The sequence below is a fragment of the Strongylocentrotus purpuratus genome, unplaced genomic scaffold (assembly GCF_000002235.5).
Source record: "Strongylocentrotus purpuratus isolate Spur 01 unplaced genomic scaffold, Spur_5.0 spur5_scaffold_5, whole genome shotgun sequence".
Lineage (NCBI taxonomy): Eukaryota > Metazoa > Echinodermata > Echinoidea > Camarodonta > Strongylocentrotidae > Strongylocentrotus > Strongylocentrotus purpuratus.
Window position 1 is genome coordinate 9798683 of NW_022145611.1, and position 21470 is coordinate 9820152.

Consider the following 21470-nt stretch of genomic DNA (forward strand, 5'->3'; position numbering starts at 1 on the left):
CCTATTAAAAAAAAAAAATTTTCCTCCAAAATGCTGAGCCACCTTCTAATTTCGGCCCGAAAGTTGTGATAATTCAAATTTTTACAATATTTGCCCCTACGCCCCTTTCAAAGGGATATGGGGGTCAGGATCCATCTAATGGCATGTATGTACATTCATTGTGGGTAAACTAGCCTATTCAAAAAATATAATATTTTCCTCCAAAATGCTGAACCACCCCGGCCCTTACCATTTCGGCACGAAAGTTGTGATAATTCAAATTTTTACAATATTTGCCCCTACGCCCCTTTCAAAGGGATATGGGGGTCAGGATCCATCTAATGGCATGTATGGACATTCATTGTGGGGAAACTAACCTATTAAAAAAATATAATATTTTCCTCCAAAATGCTGAACCACCCCGGCCCTTACCATTTCGGCCTGAAATTGGTGTTTATTCGAATTATCAAAATATTTGCCCCTACGCCCCTTTCAAAGGGATATGGGGGTCAGGATCCATCTAATGGCATGTATGGACATTCATTGTGGGGAAACTAGCCTATTAAAAAAAAATATATATTTTCCTCCAAAATGCTGAACCACCACGGACCTTCTAATTTCGGCCTGAAAGTTGTGATAATTCAAATTTTTACAATATTTGCCCCTACGCCCCTTCCAAAGGGATATGGGGGTCAGGATCCATCTAATGGCATGTATGTACATTCATTTTGGGGAAACTAGCCTAATCAAAAAATATAATATTTTCCTCCAAAATGCTTAACAACCCCGGCCCTTACCATTTCGGCCTGAAATTGGTGTTTATTCAAATTATCACAATATTTGCCCCTACGCCCCTTTCAAAGGGATATGGGGGTCAGGATCCATCTAATGGCATGTATGTACATTCATTGTGGGGAAACTAGCCTAATCAAAAAATATAATTTTTTCCTTCAAAATGCTGAACCAACCCGGCCCTTACAATTTCGGCCCGAAAGTTGTGATAATTCAAATTTTTACAATATTTGCCACTACGCCCCTTTCAAAGGGATATGGGGGTCAGGATTAATCTAATGGCATGTATGGACATTCATTGTGGGGAAACTAACCTATTAAAAAAAAATATATATTCCTCCAAAATGCTGAGCCACCCCGGACCTTCTAATTTCGGCCCGAAAGTTGTGATAATTCAAATTTTTACAATATTTGCCCCTACGCCCCTTTCAAAGGGATATGGGGGTCAGGATCCATCTAATGGCATGTATGGACATTCATTGTGGGGAAACTAACCTATTAAAAAAAAAAAACATTTTCCTCCAAAATGCTGAGCCACCTTCTAATTTCGGCCCGAAAGTTGTGATAATTCAAATTTTTACAATATTTGCCCCTACGCCCCTTTCAAAGGGATATGGGGGTCAGGATCCATCTAATGGCATGTATGGACATTCATTGTGGGGAAACTAACCTATTCAAAAAATATAATATTTTCCTCCAAAATGCTGAGCCACCCCGGACCTTCTAATTTCGGCTGAAAGTTGTGATAATTCAAATTTTTACAATATTTGCCCCTACGCCCCATTCAAAGGGATATGGGGGTCAGGATCCATCTAATGGCATGTATAGACATTCATTGTGGGGAAACTAACATATTAAAAAAAAAAACATTTTCCTCCAAAATGCTGAGCCACCTTCTAATTTCGGCCCGAAAGTTGTGATAATTCAAATTTTTACAATATTTGCCCCTACGCCCCTTTCAAAGGGATATGGGGGTCAGGATCCATCTAATGGCATGTATGTACATTCATTGTGGGGAAACTAGCCTATTCAAAAAATATAATATTTTCCTCCAAAATGCTGAACCACCCCGGCCCTTACCATTTCGGCACAAAAGTTGTGATAATTAAAATTTTTACAATATTTGCCCCTACGCCCCTTTCAAAGGGATATGGGGGTCAGGATCCATCTAATGGCATGTATGTACATTCATTGGGGGGAAACTAGCCTATTCAAAAAATATAAAATTTTCCTCCAAAATGCTGAACCACCCCGGCCCTTACCATTTCGGCCTGAAATTGGTGTTTATTCGAATTATCACAATATTTGCCCCTACGCCCCTTTCAAAGGGATATGGGGGTCAGGATCCATCTAATGGCATGTATGTACATTCATTGTGGGGAAACTAGCCTATTAAAAAAAAATATATATTTTCCTCCAAAATGCTGAACCACCCCGGACCTTCTAATTTCGGCCTGAAAGTTGTGATAATTCAAATTTTTACAATATTTGCCCCTACGCCCCTTCCAAAGGGATATGGGGGTCAGGATCCATCTAATGGCATGTATGTACATTCATTGTGGGGAAACTAGCCTAATCAAAAAATATAATATTTTCCTCCAAAATGCTGAACCACCCCGGCCCTTACCATTTCGGCCTGAAATTGGTGTTTATTCAAATTATCACAATATTTGCCCCTACGCCCCTTTCAAAGGGATATGGGGGTCAGGATCCATCTAATGGCATGTATGTACATTCATTGTGGGGAAACTAGCCTAATCAAAAAATATAATTTTTTCCTTCAAAATGCTGAACCAACCCGGCCCTTACAATTTCGGCCCGAAAGTTGTGATAATTCAAATTTTTACAATATTTGCCACTACGCCCCTTTCAAAGGGATATGGGGGTCAGGATCAATCTAATGGCATGTATGGACATTCATTGTGGGGAAACTAACCTATTAAAAAAATATATATATATTCCTCCAAAATGCTGAGCCACCCCGGACCTTCTAATTTCGGCCCGAAAGTTGTGATAATTCAAATTTTTACAATATTTGCCCCTACGCCCCTTTCAAAGGGATATGGGGGTCAGGATCCATCTAATGGCATGTATGGACATGCATTGTGGGGAAACTAACCTATTAAAAAAAAAAAACATTTTCCTCCAAAATGCTGAGCCACCTTCTAATTTCGGCCCGAAAGTTGTGATAATTCAAATTTTTACAATATTTGCCCCTACGCCCCTTTCAAAGGGATATGGGGTCAGGATCCATCTAATGGCATGTATGTACATTCATTGTGGGGAAACTAGCCTATTAAAGAAAAAAAATATTTTCCTCCAAAATGCTGAACCACCCCGGCCCTTACAATTTCGGCACAAAAGTTGTGATAATTAAAATTTTTACAATATTTGCCCCTACGCCCCTTTCAAAGGGATATGGGGGTCAGGATCCATCTAATGGCATGTATGTACATTCATTGTGGGGAAACTAGCCTAATCAAAAAATATAATTTTTTCCTTCAAAATGCTGAACCAACCCGGCCCTTACAATTTCGGCCCGAAAGTTGTGATAATTCAAATTTTTACAATATTTGCCACTACGCCCCTTTCAAAGGGATATGGGGGTCAGGATCAATCTAATGGCATGTATGGACATTCATTGTGGGGAAACTAACCTATTAAAAAAAAAATATATATTCCTCCAAAATGCTGAGCCACCCCGGACCTTCTAATTTCGGCCCGAAAGTTGTGATAATTCAAATTTTTACAATATTTGCCCCTACGCCCCTTTCAAAGGGATATGGGGGTTAGGATCCATCTAATGGCATGTATGGACATTCATTGTGGGGAAACTAACCTATTAAAAAAAAATATATATATTCCTCCAAAATGCTGAGCCACCCCGGACCTTCTAATTTCGGCCCGAAAGTTGTGATAATTCAAATTTTTACAATATTTGCCCCTACGCCCCTTTCAAAGGGATATGGGGGTCAGGATCCATCTAATGGCATGTATGGACTTTCATTGTGGGGAAACTAACCTATTAAAAAAAAAAAATATGTTCCTCGAAAATGCTGAGCCACCTTCTAATTTCGGCCCGAAAGTTGTGATAATTCAAATTTTTACAATATTTGCCACTACGCCCCTTTCAAAGGGATATGGGGGTCAGGATCAGTCTAATGGCATGTATGGACATTCATTGTGGGGAAACTAACCTATTAAAAAAAATATATATATTCCTCCAAAATGCTGAGCCACCCCGGACCTTCTAATTTCGGCCCGAAAGTTGTGATAATTCAAATTTTTACAATATTTGCCCCTACGCCCCTTTCAAAGGGATATGGGGGTCAGGATCCATCTAATGGCATGTATGGACATTCATTGTGGGGAAACTAACCTATTAAAAAAAAAAAACATTTTCCTCCAAAATGCTGAGCCACCTTCTAATTTCGGCCCGAAAGTTGTGATAATTCAAATTTTTACAATATTTGCCCCTACGACCCTTTCAAAGGGATATGGGGGTCAGGATCCATCTAATGGCATGTATGTACATTCATTGTGGGGAAACTAGCCTATTCAAAAAATATAATATTTTCCTCCAAAATGCTGAACCCCCCCGGCCCTTACCATTTCGGCCTGAAATTGGTGTTTATTCGAATTATCACAATATTTGCCCCTACGCCCCTTTCAAAAGGATATGGGGGTCAGGATCCATCTAATGGCATGTATGGACATTCATTGTGGGGAAACTAGCCTATTAAAAAAAAATATATATTTTCCTCCAAAATGCTGAACCACCCCGGACCTTCTAATTTCGGCCTGAAAGTTGTGATAATTCAAATTTTTACAATATTTGCCCCTACGCCCCTTCCAAAGGGATATGGGGGTCAGGATCCATCTAATGGCATGTATGTACATTCATTGTGGGGAAACTAGCCTAATCAAAAAATATAATAATTTCCTCCAAAATGCTGAACCAACCCGGCCCTTACAATTTCGGCCTGAAAGTTGTGATAATTCAAATTTTTACAATATTTGCCACTACGCCCCTTTCAAAGGGATATGGGGGTCAGGATCAATCTAATGGCATGTATGGACATTCATTGTGGGGAAACTAACCTATTAAAAAAAAATAGATATATTCCTCCAAAATGCTGAGCCACCCCGGACCTTCTAATTTCGGCCCGAAAGTTGTGATAATTCAAATTTTTACAATATTTGCCCCTACGCCCCTTTCAAAGGGATATGGGGGTCAGGATCCATCTAATGGCATGTATGGACATTCATTGTGGGGAAACTAACCTATTAAAAAAAAAAAACATTTTCCTCCAAAATGCTGAGCCACCTTCTAATTTCGGCCCGAAAGTTGTGATAATTCAAATTTTTACAATATTTGCCCCTACGCCCCTTTCAAAGGGATATGGGGGTCAGGATCCATCTAATGGCATGTATGTACATTCATTGTGGGGAAACTAGCCTATTAAAGAAAAAAAATATTTTCCTCCAAAATGCTGAACCACCCCGGCCCTTACAATTTCGGCCTGAAATTGGTGTTTATTCGAATTATCACAATATTTGCCCCTACGCCCCTTTCAAAGGGATATGGGGGTCAGGATCCATCTAATGGCATGTATGGACATTCATTGTGGGGAAACTAGCCTATTAAAAAAATATATATATTTTCCTCCAAAATGCTGAACCACCCCGGACCTTCTAATTTCGGCCTGAAAGTTGTGATAATTCAAATTTTTACAATATTTGCCCCTACGCCCCTTCCAAAGGGATATGGGGGTCAGGATCCATCTAATGGCATGTATGTACATTCATTGTGGGGAAACTAGCCTAATCAAAAAATATAATAATTTCCTCCAAAATGCTGAACCATTCCCGGCCCTTACCATTTTGGCCTGAAATTGGTGTTTATTCAAATTATCACAATATTTGCCCCTACGCCCCTTTCAAAGGGATATGGGGGTCAGGATCCATCTAATGGCATGTATGTACATTCATTGTGGGGAAACTAGCCTAATCAAAAAATATAATTTTTTCCTTCAAAATGCTGAACCAACCCGGCCCTTACAATTTCGGCCCGAAAGTTGTGATAATTCAAATTTTTACAATATTTGCCACTACACCCCTTTCAAAGGGATATGGGGGTCAGGATCAATCTAATGGCATGTATGGACATTTATTGTGGGGAAACTAACCTATTAAAAAAAAATATATATATTCCTCCAAAATGCTGAACCACCCCGGACCTTCTAATTTCGGCCCGAAAGTTGTGATAATTCAAATTTTTAAAATATTTGCCCCTACGCCCCTTTCAAAGGGATATGGGGGTCAGGATCCATCTAATGGCATGTATGGACATTCATTGTGGGGAAACTAACCTATTAAAAAAAAAAAACATTTTCCTCCAAAATGCTGAGCCACCTTCTAATTTTGGCCCGAAAGTTGTGATAATTCAAATTTTTACAATATTTGCCCCTACGCCCCTTTCAAAGGGATATGGGGGTCAGGATCCATCTAATGGCATGTATGTACATTCATTGTGGGGAAACTAGCCTATTAAAGAAAAAAAATATTTTCCTCCAAAATGCTGAACCACCCCGGCCCTTACAATTTCGGCACAAAAGTTGTGATAATTAAAATTTTTACAATATTTGCCCCTACGCCCCTTTCAAAGGGATATGGGGGTCAGGATCCATCTAATGGCATGTATGTACATTCATTGTGGGGAAACTAGCCTAATCAAAAAATATAATTTTTTCCTTCAAAATGCTGAACCAACCCGGCCCTTACAATTTCGGCCCGAAAGTTGTGATAATTCAAATTTTTACAATATTTGCCACTACGCCCCTTTCAAAGGGATATGGGGGTCAGGATCAATCTAATGGCATGTATGGACATTCATTGTGGGGAAACTAACCTATTAAAAAAAATATATATATTCCTCCAAAATGCTGAGCCACCCCGGACCTTCTAATTTCGGCCCGAAAGTTGTGATAATTCAAATTTTTACAATATTTGCCCCTACGCCCCTTTCAAAGGGATATGGGGGTCAGGATCCATCTAATGGCATGTATGGACATTCATTGTGGGGAAACTAACCTATTAAAAAAAAAATATATATTCCTCCAAAATGCTGAGCCACCCCGGACCTTCTAATTTCGGCCCGAAAGTTGTGATAATTCAAATTTTTACAATATTTGCCCCTACGCCCCTTTCAAAGGGATATGGGGGTCAGGATCCATCTAATGGCATGTATGGACATTCATTGTGGGGAAACTAACCTATTAAAAAAAAAAAATATGTTCCTCGAAAATGCTGAGCCACCTTCTAATTTTGGCCCGAAAGTTGTGATAATTCAAATTTTTACAATATTTGCCACTACGCCCCTTTCAAAGGGATATGGGGGTCAGGATCAGTCTAATGGCATGTATGGACATTCATTGTGGGGAAACTAACCTATTAAAAAAAATATATATATTCCTCCAAAATGCTGAGCCACCCCGGACCTTCTAATTTCGGCCCGAAAGTTGTGATAATTCAAATTTTTACAATATTTGCCCCTACGCCCCTTTCAAAGGGATATGGGGGTCAGGATCCATCTAATGGCATGTATGGACATTCATTGTGGGGAAACTAACCTATTAAAAAAAAAAAACATTTTCCTCCAAAATGCTGAGCCACCTTCTAATTTCGGCCCGAAAGTTGTGATAATTCAAATTTTTACAATATTTGCCCCTACGCCCCTTTCAAAGGGATATGGGGGTCAGGATCCATCTAATGGCATGTATGTACATTCATTGTGGGGAAACTAGCCTATTCAAAAAATATAATATTTTCCTCCAAAATGCTGAACCCCCCCTGCCCTTACCATTTCGGCCTGAAATTGGTGTTTATTCGAATTATCACAATATTTGCCCCTACGCCCCTTTCAAAGGGATATGGGGGTCAGGATCCATCTAATGGCATGTATGGACATTCATTGTGGGGAAACTAGCCTATAAAAAAAAAATATATATTTTCCTCCAAAATGCTGAACCACCCCGGACCTTTTAATTTCGGCCTGAAAGTTGTGATAATTCAAATTTTTACAATATTTGCCCCTACGCCCCTTCCAAAGGGATATGGGGGTCAGGATCCATCTAATGGCATGTATGTACATTCATTGTGGGGAAACTAGCCTAATCAAAAAATATAATAATTTCCTCCAAAATGCTGAACCATTCCCGGCCCTTACCATTTTGGCCTGAAATTGGTGTTTATTCAAATTATCACAATATTTGCCCCTACGCCCCTTTCAAAGGGATATCGGGGTCAAGATCCATCTAATGGCATGTATGGACATTCATTGTGGGGAAACTAACCTATTAAAAAAAATATATATTTTCCTCCAAAATGCTGAGCCACCCCGGACCTTCTAATTTCGGCCCGAAAGTTGAGATAATTCAAATTTTTACATTATTTGCCCCTACGCCCCTTCCAAAGGGATATAGGGGTCAGGATCAGTCTAATGGCATGTATGTACATTCATTGTGGGGAAACTAGCCTAATCAAAAAATGTAATATTTTCCTCCAAAATGCTGAACCACCCCGGCCCTTACCATTTTGGCCTGAAATTGGTGTTTATTCAAATTATCACAATATTTGCCCCTACGCCCCTTTCAAAGGGATATGGGGGTCAGGATCCATCTAATGGCATGTATGTACATTCATTGTGGGGAAACTAACCTATTAAAAAAAAAAACATTTTCCTCCAAAATGCTGAGCCACCTTCTAATTTCGGCCCGAAAGTTGTGATAATTCAAATTTTTACAATATTTGCCCCTACGCCCCTTTCAAAGGGATATGGGGGTCAGGATCCATCTAATGGCATGTATGTACATTCATTGTGGGGAAACTAGCCTATTAAAGAAAAAAAATATTTTCCTCCAAAATGCTGAACCACCCCGGCCCTTACAATTTCGGCCTGAAATTGGTGTTTATTCGAATTATCACAATATTTGCCCCTACGCCCCTTTCAAAGGGATATGGGGGTCAGGATCCATCTAATGGCATGTATGGACATTCATTGTGGGGAAACTAGCCTATTAAAAAAAAATATATATTTTCCTCCAAAATGCTGAACCACCCCGGACCTTCTAATTTCGGCCTGAAAGTTGTGATAATTCAAATTTTTACAATATTTGCCCCTACGCCCCTTCCAAAGGGATATGGGGGTCAGGATCCATCTAATGGCATGTATGTACATTCATTGTGGGGAAACTAGCCTAATCAAAAAATATAATAATTTCCTCCAAAATGCTGAACCATTCCCGGCCCTTACCATTTTGGCCTGAAATTGGTGTTTATTCAAATTATCACAATATTTGCCCCTACGCCCCTTTCAAAGGGATATGGGGGTCAGGATCCATCTAATGGCATGTATGTACATTCATTGTGGGGAAACTAGCCTAATCAAAAAATATAATTTTTTCCTTCAAAATGCTGAACCAACCCGGCCCTTACAATTTCGGCCCGAAAGTTGTGATAATTCAAATTTTTACAATATTTGCCACTACGCCCCTTTCAAAGGGATATGGGGGTCAGGATCAATCTAATGGCATGTATGGACATTCATTGTAGGGAAACTAACCTATTAAAAAAAAATATATATATTCCTCCAAAATGCTGAGCCACCCCGGACCTTCTAATTTCGGCCCGAAAGTTGTGATAATTCAAATTTTTAAAATATTTGCCCCTACGCCCCTTTCAAAGGGATATGGGGGTCAGGATCCATCTAATGGCATGTATGGACATTCATTGTGGGGAAACTAACCTATTAAAAAAAAAAAACATTTTCCTCCAAAATGCTGAGCCACCTTCTAATTTCGGCCCGAAAGTTGTGATAATTCAAATTTTAAAATATTTGCCCCTACGCCCCTTTCAAAGGGATATGGGGGTCAGGATCCATCTAATGGCATGTATGGACATTCATTGTGGGGAAACTAGCCTATTAAAGAAAAAAAATATTTTCCTCCAAAATGCTGAACCACCCCGGCCCTTACAATTTCGGCACAAAAGTTGTGATAATTAAAATTTTTACAATATTTGCCCCTACGCCCCTTTCAAAGGGATATGGGGGTCAGGATCCATCTAATGGCATGTATGTACATTCATTGTGGGGAAACTAGCCTAATCAAAAAATATAATTTTTTCCTTCAAAATGCTGAACCAACCCGGCCCTTACAATTTCGGCCCGAAAGTTGTGATAATTCAAATTTTTACAATATTTGCCACTACGCCCCTTTCAAAGGGATATGGGGGTCAGGATCAATCTAATGGCATGTATGGACATTCATTGTGGGGAAACTAACCTATTAAAAAAAATATATATATTCCTCCAAAATGCTGAGCCACCCCGGACCTTCTAATTTCGGCCCGAAAGTTGTGATAATTCAAATTTTTACAATATTTGCCCCTACGCCCCTTTCAAAGGGATATGGGGGTTAGGATCCATCTAATGGCATGTATGGACATTCATTGTGGGGAAACTAACCTATTAAAAAACTAGATGGAATTCGACTGCGCGCAGTCGAAAATGATGCCTCCGTTATAGAGCAATTTTACAAACCAAAACAGAAAAAAAAAAATTGAATTCACGTTCAATGGTAATCCATTGACAGGTTCTCAGAATATTGTGATTACAAGCAATTTCTCATATACATATATGACCCTTTGATCTTTGACCTCATGACCATAAAATCTACTCAGTTCATTGGCTCTGCAAGATGTTCTGAGTTAAATAGTAATCCATCTGTCAGTTCTAATGAGAATGCGTTCACAAGCTATTTTTGCATACATAATGGGCCCATGACCTTTGACCTTTGACCTTATGAACCAAGAATCTACTCAGTTCATTGGCTCTGCAAGTAACAAACATGACCTAATTTTGGCATGAATCCATCAATCGGTTCTTGAGATAACGCGATCACAAGCTGTTTTTGCATTCATAATGTGCGCTGTGGCCTTTGACCTTTGACCTACGTGCTCCAAAATCTAATCAGATTGTCTTCCTATGGTGATACACACTATCATTAAGTTTGAAGTTTTTACATCTCCAGTGGTTCTTGAGATATCATGATAACAATCTCAATGTATGGAATTTCATAAGTTGACCTCTGTGACCCTTGACCTTTGACCTACGTGCTCCAAAATCTAATCAGATTGTTTTCCTATAGTGATACACACTATCACTAAGTTTGAAGTTTAAATCTCCAGTGGTTCTTGAGATATCATGATAACAATCTCAATGTATGGAATTTCATAAGTTGACCTCTGTGACCCTTGACCTTTGACATACGTGCTCCAAAATCTAATCAGATTGTTTTCCTATAGTGATACACACTATCACTAAGTTTGAAGTTTAAATCTCCAGTGGTTCTTGAGATATCATGATAACAATCTCAATGTATGGAATTTCATAAGTTGACCTCTGTGACCCTTGACCTTTGACATACGTGCTCCAAAATCTAATCAGATCGTCTTCCTATGGTGATACATACTATCCTTAAGTTTGAAGTTTAAATCTCAAATGGTTCTTGAGATATCGCGCTAACAAACTCAATACAAGGAATTTCATAAGTTGACCTCTGTGACCTGTGACCTTTGACCTACGTACTCCAAAATCTAATCAGATCGTCTTCCTATGGTGATAAATACTATTCCAGAGTCTTAAGTTTAAATCTTAAATGGTTCTTGAGATATTGTGATAACGGTCAAACGGGACGGACGTACGGACGGACGTACGGAACGACGTACGGACGGACGGACGTACGGACGGACAACCCGAAAACATGATGCCTCCGGCACCACCTTCGGTGGCGGAGGCATAAAAAATATATATTCCTCCAAAATGCTGAGCCACCCCGGACCTTCTAATTTCGGCCCGAAAGTTGTGATAATTCAAATTTTTACAATATTTGCCCCTACGCCCCTTTCAAAGGGATATGGGGGTCAGGATCCATCTAATGGCATGTATGGACATTCATTGTGGGGAAACTAACCTATTAAAAAAAAAAAATATGTTCCTCGAAAATGCTGAGCCACCTTCTAATTTTGGCCTGAAAGTTGTGATAATTCAAATTTTTACAATATTTGCCACTACGCCCCTTTCAAAGGGATATGGGGGTCAGGATCAGTCTAATGGCATGTATGGACATTCATTGTGGGGAAACTAACCTATTAAAAAAAATATATATATTCCTCCAAAATGCTGAGCCACCCCGGACCTTCTAATTTCGGCCCGAAAGTTGTGATAATTCAAATTTTTACAATATTTGCCCCTACGCCCCTTTCAAAGGGATATGGGGGTCAGGATCCATCTAATGGCATATATGGACATTCATTGTGGGGAAACTAACCTATTAAAAAAAAAAAACATTTTCCTCCAAAATGCTGAGCCACCTTCTAATTTCGGCCCGAAAGTTGTGATAATTTAAATTTTTACAATATTTGCCCCTACGCCCCTTTCAAAGGGATATGGGGGTCAGGATCCATCTAATGGCATGTATGTACATTCATTGTGGGGAAACTAGCCTAATCAAAAAATATAATAATTTCCTCCAAAATGCTGAACCATTCCCGGCCCTTACCATTTTGGCCTGAAATTGGTGTTTATTCAAATTATCACAATATTTGCCCCTACGCCCCTTTCAAAGGGATATGGGGGTCAGGATCCATCTAATGGCATGTATGTACATTCATTGTGGGGAAACTAGCCTAATCAAAAAATATAATTTTTTCCTTCAAAATGCTGAACCAACCCGGCCCTTACAATTTCGGCCCGAAAGTTGTGATAATTCAAATTTTTACAATATTTGCCACTACGCCCCTTTCAAAGGGATATGGGGGTCAGGATCAATCTAATGGCATGTATGGACATTCATTGTAGGGAAACTAACCTATTAAAAAAAAATATATATATTCCTCCAAAATGCTGAGCCACCCCGGACCTTCTAATTTCGGCCCGAAAGTTGTGATAATTCAAATTTTTAAAATATTTGCCCCTACGCCCCTTTCAAAGGGATATGGGGGTTAGGATCCATCTAATGGCATGTATGGACATTCATTGTGGGGAAACTAACCTATTAAAAAAAAAAAACATTTTCCTCCAAAATGCTGAGCCACCTTCTAATTTCGGCCCGAAAGTTGTGATAATTCAAATTTTTAAAATATTTGCCCCTACGCCCCTTTCAAAGGGATATGGGGGTCAGGATCCATCTAATGGCATGTATGGACATTCATTGTGGGGAAACTAGCCTATTAAAGAAAAAAAATATTTTCCTCCAAAATGCTGAACCACCCCGGCCCTTACAATTTCGGCACAAAAGTTGTGATAATTAAAATTTTTACAATATTTGCCCCTACGCCCCTTTCAAAGGGATATGGGGGTCAGGATCCATCTAATGGCATGTATGTACATTCATTGTGGGGAAACTAGCCTAATCAAAAAATATAATTTTTTCCTTCAAAATGCTGAACCAACCCGGCCCTTACAATTTCGGCCCGAAAGTTGTGATAATTCAAATTTTTACAATATTTGCCACTACGCCCCTTTCAAAGGGATATGGGGGTCAGGATCAATCTAATGGCATGTATGGACATTCATTGTGGGGAAACTAACCTATTAAAAAAAATATATATATTCCTCCAAAATGCTGAGCCACCCCGGACCTTCTAATTTCGGCCCGAAAGTTGTGATAATTCAAATTTTTACAATATTTGCCCCTACGCCCCTTTCAAAGGGATATGGGGGTTAGGATCCATCTAATGGCATGTATGGACATTCATTGTGGGGAAACTAACCTATTAAAAAACTAGATGGAATTCGACTGCGCGCAGTCGAAAATGATGCCTCCGTTATAGAGCAATTTTACAAACCAAAACAGAAAAAAAAAATTGAATTCACGTTCAATGGTAATCCATTGACAGGTTCTCAGAATATTGTGATTACAAGCAATTTCTCATATACATATATGACCCTTTGATCTTTGACCTCATGACCATAAAATCTACTCAGTTCATTGGCTCTGCAAGATGTTCTGAGTTAAATAGTAATCCATCTGTCAGTTCTAATGAGAATGCGTTCACAAGCTATTTTTGCATACATAATGGGCCCATGACCTTTGACCTTTGACCTTATGAACCAAGAATCTACTCAGTTCATTGGCTCTGCAAGTAACAAACATGACCTAATTTTGGCATGAATCCATCAATCGGTTCTTGAGATAACGCGATCACAAGCTGTTTTTGCATTCATAATGTGCGCTGTGGCCTTTGACCTTTGACCTACGTGCTCCAAAATCTAATCAGATTGTCTTCCTATGGTGATACACACTATCATTAAGTTTGAAGTTTTTACATCTCCAGTGGTTCTTGAGATATCATGATAACAATCTCAATGTATGGAATTTCATAAGTTGACCTCTGTGACCCTTGACCTTTGACCTACGTGCTCCAAAATCTAATCAGATTGTTTTCCTATAGTGATACACACTATCACTAAGTTTGAAGTTTAAATCTCCAGTGGTTCTTGAGATATCATGATAACAATCTCAATGTATGGAATTTCATAAGTTGACCTCTGTGACCCTTGACCTTTGACATACGTGCTCCAAAATCTAATCAGATTGTTTTCCTATAGTGATACACACTATCACTAAGTTTGAAGTTTAAATCTCCAGTGGTTCTTGAGATATCATGATAACAATCTCAATGTATGGAATTTCATAAGTTGACCTCTGTGACCCTTGACCTTTGACATACGTGCTCCAAAATCTAATCAGATCGTCTTCCTATGGTGATACATACTATCCTTAAGTTTGAAGTTTAAATCTCAAATGGTTCTTGAGATATCGCGCTAACAAACTCAATACAAGGAATTTCATAAGTTGACCTCTGTGACCTGTGACCTTTGACCTACGTACTCCAAAATCTAATCAGATCGTCTTCCTATGGTGATAAATACTATTCCAGAGTCTTAAGTTTAAATCTTAAATGGTTCTTGAGATATTGTGATAACGGTCAAACGGGACGGACGTACGGACGGACGTACGGAACGACGTACGGACGGACGGACGTACGGACGGACAACCCGAAAACATGATGCCTCCGGCACCACCTTCGGTGGCGGAGGCATAAAAAATATATATTCCTCCAAAATGCTGAGCCACCCCGGACCTTCTAATTTCGGCCCGAAAGTTGTGATAATTCAAATTTTTACAATATTTGCCCCTACGCCCCTTTCAAAGGGATATGGGGGTCAGGATCCATCTAATGGCATGTATGGACATTCATTGTGGGGAAACTAACCTATTAAAAAAAAAAAATATGTTCCTCGAAAATGCTGAGCCACCTTCTAATTTTGGCCTGAAAGTTGTGATAATTCAAATTTTTACAATATTTGCCACTACGCCCCTTTCAAAGGGATATGGGGGTCAGGATCAGTCTAATGGCATGTATGGACATTCATTGTGGGGAAACTAACCTATTAAAAAAAATATATATATTCCTCCAAAATGCTGAGCCACCCCGGACCTTCTAATTTCGGCCCGAAAGTTGTGATAATTCAAATTTTTACAATATTTGCCCCTACGCCCCTTTCAAAGGGATATGGGGGTCAGGATCCATCTAATGGCATATATGGACATTCATTGTGGGGAAACTAACCTATTAAAAAAAAAAAACATTTTCCTCCAAAATGCTGAGCCACCTTCTAATTTCGGCCCGAAAGTTGTGATAATTTAAATTTTTACAATATTTGCCCCTACGCCCCTTTCAAAGGGATATGGGGGTCAGGATCCATCTAATGGCATGTATGTACATTCATTGTGGGGAAACTAGCCTAATCAAAAAATATAATAATTTCCTCCAAAATGCTGAACCATTCCCGGCCCTTACCATTTTGGCCTGAAATTGGTGTTTATTCAAATTATCACAATATTTGCCCCTACGCCCCTTTCAAAGGGATATGGGGGTCAGGATCCATCTAATGGCATGTATGTACATTCATTGTGGGGAAACTAGCCTAATCAAAAAATATAATTTTTTCCTTCAAAATGCTGAACCAACCCGGCCCTTACAATTTCGGCCCGAAAGTTGTGATAATTCAAATTTTTACAATATTTGCCACTACGCCCCTTTCAAAGGGATATGGGGGTCAGGATCAATCTAATGGCATGTATGGACATTCATTGTAGGGAAACTAACCTATTAAAAAAAAATATATATATTCCTCCAAAATGCTGAGCCACCCCGGACCTTCTAATTTCGGCCCGAAAGTTGTGATAATTCAAATTTTTAAAATATTTGCCCCTACGCCCCTTTCAAAGGGATATGGGGGTTAGGATCCATCTAATGGCATGTATGGACATTCATTGTGGGGAAACTAACCTATTAAAAAAAAAAAACATTTTCCTCCAAAATGCTGAGCCACCTTCTAATTTCGGCCCGAAAGTTGTGATAATTCAAATTTTTAAAATATTTGCCCCTACGCCCCTTTCAAAGGGATATGGGGGTCAGGATCCATCTAATGGCATGTATGGACATTCATTGTGGGGAAACTAGCCTATTAAAGAAAAAAAATATTTTCCTCCAAAATGCTGAACCACCCCGGCCCTTACAATTTCGGCACAAAAGTTGTGATAATTAAAATTTTTACAATATTTGCCCCTACGCCCCTTTCAAAGGGATATGGGGGTCAGGATCCATCTAATGGCATGTATGTACATTCATTGTGGGGAAACTAGCCTAATCAAAAAATATAATTTTTTCCTTCAAAATGCTGAACCAACCCGGCCCTTACAATTTCGGCCCGAAAGTTGTGATAATTCAAATTTTTACAATATTTGCCACTACGCCCCTTTCAAAGGGATATGGGGGTCAGGATCAATCTAATGGCATGTATGGACATTCATTGTGGGGAAACTAACCTATTAAAAAAAATATATATATTCCTCCAAAATGCTGAGCCACCCCGGACCTTCTAATTTCGGCCCGAAAGTTGTGATAATTCAAATTTTTACAATATTTGCCCCTACGCCCCTTTCAAAGGGATATGGGGGTTAGGATCCATCTAATGGCATGTATGGACATTCATTGTGGGGAAACTAACCTATTAAAAAACTAGATGGAATTCGACTGCGCGCAGTCGAAAATGATGCCTCCGTTATAGAGCAATTTTACAAACCAAAACAGAAAAAAAAAATTGAATTCACGTTCAATGGTAATCCATTGACAGGTTCTCAGAATATTGTGATTACAAGCAATTTCTCATATACATATATGACCCTTTGATCTTTGACCTCATGACCATAAAATCTACTCAGTTCATTGGCTCTGCAAGATGTTCTGAGTTAAATAGTAATCCATCTGTCAGTTCTAATGAGAATGCGTTCACAAGCTATTTTTGCATACATAATGGGCCCATGACCTTTGACCTTTGACCTTATGAACCAAGAATCTACTCAGTTCATTGGCTCTGCAAGTAACAAACATGACCTAATTTTGGCATGAATCCATCAATCGGTTCTTGAGATAACGCGATCACAAGCTGTTTTTGCATTCATAATGTGCGCTGTGGCCTTTGACCTTTGACCTACGTGCTCCAAAATCTAATCAGATTGTCTTCCTATGGTGATACACACTATCATTAAGTTTGAAGTTTTTACATCTCCAGTGGTTCTTGAGATATCATGATAACAATCTCAATGTATGGAATTTCATAAGTTGACCTCTGTGACCCTTGACCTTTGACCTACGTGCTCCAAAATCTAATCAGATTGTTTTCCTATAGTGATACACACTATCACTAAGTTTGAAGTTTAAATCTCCAGTGGTTCTTGAGATATCATGATAACAATCTCAATGTATGGAATTTCATAAGTTGACCTCTGTGACCCTTGACCTTTGACATACGTGCTCCAAAATCTAATCAGATTGTTTTCCTATAGTGATACACACTATCACTAAGTTTGAAGTTTAAATCTCCAGTGGTTCTTGAGATATCATGATAACAATCTCAATGTATGGAATTTCATAAGTTGACCTCTGTGACCCTTGACCTTTGACATACGTGCTCCAAAATCTAATCAGATCGTCTTCCTATGGTGATACATACTATCCTTAAGTTTGAAGTTTAAATCTCAAATGGTTCTTGAGATATCGCGCTAACAAACTCAATACAAGGAATTTCATAAGTTGACCTCTGTGACCTGTGACCTTTGACCTACGTACTCCAAAATCTAATCAGATCGTCTTCCTATGGTGATAAATACTATTCCAGAGTCTTAAGTTTAAATCTTAAATGGTTCTTGAGATATTGTGATAACGGTCAAACGGGACGGACGTACGGACGGACGTACGGACGGACGTACGGACGGACGGACGTACGGACGGACAACCCGAAAACATGATGCCTCCGGCACCACCTTCGGTGGCGGAGGCATAAAAAATATATATTCCTCCAAAATGCTGAGCCACCCCGGACCTTCTAATTTCGGCCCGAAATTGTGATAATTCAAATTTTTACAATATTTGCCCCTACGCCCCTTTCAAAGGGATATGGGGGTCAGGATCCTTCTAATGGCATGTATGTACATTGATTGTGGGGAAACTAGCCTATTAAAAAAAATATAATATTTTCCTCCAAAATGCTGAACCACCCCGGACCTTCTAATTTTGGCCCGAAAGTTGTGATAATTCAAATTTTTACAATATTTGCCCCTACGCCCCTTTCAAAGGGATATGGGGGTCAGGATCCATCTAATGGCATGTATGGACATTCATTGTGGGGAAACTAACCTATTAAAAAAAAAAAAACATTTTCCTCCAAAATGCTGAGCCACCTTCTAATTTCGGCCCGAAAATTGTGATAATTCAAATTTTTACAATATTTGCCCCTACGCCCCTTTCAAAGGGATATGGGGGTCAGGATCCATCTAATGGCATGTATGTACATTCATTCTGGGGAAACTAGCCTATTCAAAAAATATAATATTTTCCTCCAAAATGCTGAACCACCCCGGCCCTTACCATTTCGGCCTGAAATTGGTGTTTATTCGAATTATCACAATATTTGCCCCTACGCCCCTTTCAAAGGAATATGGGGGTCAGGATCCATCTAATGGCATGTATGGACATTCATTGTGGGGAAACTAGCCTATTAAAAAAAAATATATATTTTCCTCCAAAATGCTGAACCACCCCGGACCTTCTAATTTCGGCCTGAAAGTTGTGATAATTCAAATTTTTACAATACTTGCCCCTACGCCCCTTCCAAAGGGATATGGGGGTCAGGATCCATCTAATGGCATGTATGTACATTCATTGTGGGGAAACTAGCCTAATCAAAAAATATTATATTTTCCTCCAAAATGCTGAACCACCCCGGCACTTACCATTTCGGCCTGACATTGGTGTTTATTCAAATTATCACAATATTTGCCCCTACGCCCCTTTCAAAGGGATATCGGGTCAAGATCCATCTAATGGCATGTATGGACATTCATTGTGGGGAAACTAACCTATTAAAAAAAATATATATTTTCCTCCAAAATGCTGAGCCACCCCGGACCTTCTAATTTCGGCCCGAAAGTTGTGATAATTCAAATTTTTACATTATTTGCCCCTACGCCCCTTTCAAAGGGATATGGGGGTCAGGATCCATCTAATGGCATGTATGTACATTCATTTTTGGGAAACTAGCCTAATCAAAAATTATAATTTTTTCCTCCAAAATGCTGAACCACCCCGGCCCTTACCATTTCGGCCTGAAATTGGTGTTTATTCAAATTATCACAATATTTGCCCCTACGCCCCTTTCAAAGGGATATGGGGGTCAAGATCCATCTAATGGCATGTATAGACATTCATTGTGGGGAAACTAACCTATTAAAAAAAAATATATATTTTCCTCCAAAATGCTGAGCCACCCGGACCTTCTAATTTCAGCCCGAAAATTGTGATAATTCAAATTTTTACAATATTTGCCCCTACGCCCCTTTCAAAGGGATATGGGGGTCAGGATCCTCTAATGGCATGTATGTACATTGATTGTGGGGAAACTAGCCTATTAAAAAAAATATATATTTTCCTCCAAAGTGCTGAGCCACCCCGGACCTTCTAAATTCAGCCCGAAAATTGTGATAATTCAAATTTTTACATTATTTGCCCCTACGCCCCTTTCAAAGGGATATGGGGGTCAGGATCCATCTAATGGCATGTATGTACATTCATTGTGGGGAAACTAACCTATTAAAAAAAATATATTTTTCCTCCAAAATGCTGAGCCACCCCGGACCTTCTAAATTCGGCCCGAAAGTTGTGATAATTCAAATTTTTACATTATTTGCCCCTACGCCCCTTTCAAAGGGATATGGGGGTCAGGATCCATCTAATGGCATGTATGTACATTCATTGTGGGGAAACTAGCCTAATCAAAAAATATAATATTTTCCTCCAAAATGCTGAACCACCCCGGCACTTACCATTTCGGCCTGAAATTGGTGTTTATTCAAATTATCACAATATTTGCCCCTACGCCCCTTTCAAAGGGATATGGGGGTCAAGATCCATCTAATGGCATGTAGGACATTCATTGTGGGGAAACTAACCTATTAAAAAAAATATATATTTTCCTCCAAAATGCTGAGCCACCCCGGACCTTCTAATTTCGGCCCGAAAGTTGTGATAATTCAAATTTTTACAATATTTGCCCCTACGCCCCTTTCAAAGGGATATGGGGGTCAGGATCCATCTAATGGCATGTATGTACATTCATTTTTGGGAAACTAGCCTAATCAAAAATTATAATTTTTTCCTCCAAAATGCTGAACCACCCCGGCCCTTACCATTTCGGCCTGAAATTGGTGTTTATTCAAATTATCACAATATTTGCCCCTACGCCCCTTTCAAAGGGATATGGGGGTCAGGATCCATCTAATGGCATGTATAGACATTCATTGTGGGGAAACTAACCTATTAAAAAAATATATATTTTCCTCCAAAATGCTGAGCCACCCCGGACCTTCTAATTTCGGCCCGAAAATTGTGATAATTCAAATTTTTACAATATTTGCCCCTACGCCCCTTTCAAAGGGATATGGGGGTCAGGATCCATCTAATGGCATGTATGTACATTCATTGTGGGGAAACTAGCCTATTAAAAAAATATATATTTTCCTCCAAAATGCTGAACCACCCCGGACCTTCTAAATTCGGCCCGAAAATTGTGATAATTCAAATTTTTACATATTTGCCCCTACGCCCCTTTCAAAGGGATATGGGGGTCAGGATCCATCTAATGGCATGTATGTACATTCATTGTGGGGAAACTAACCTATTAAAAAAAATATATATTTTCCTCCAAAATGCTGAACCACCCCGGACCTTCTAATTTCGGCCCGAAAGTTGTGATAATTCAAATTTTTACAATATTTGCCCCTACGCCCCTTTCAAAGGGATATGGGGGTCAGGATCCATCTAATGGCATGTATGTACATTCATTGTGGGGAAACTAGCCTAATCAAAAAATATAATATTTTCCTCCAAAATGCTGAACCACCCCGGCACTTACCATTTCGGCCTGAAATTGTGTTTATTCAAATTATCACAATATTTGCCCCTACGCCCCTTTCAAAGGGATATGGGGGTCAAGATCCATCTAATGGCAT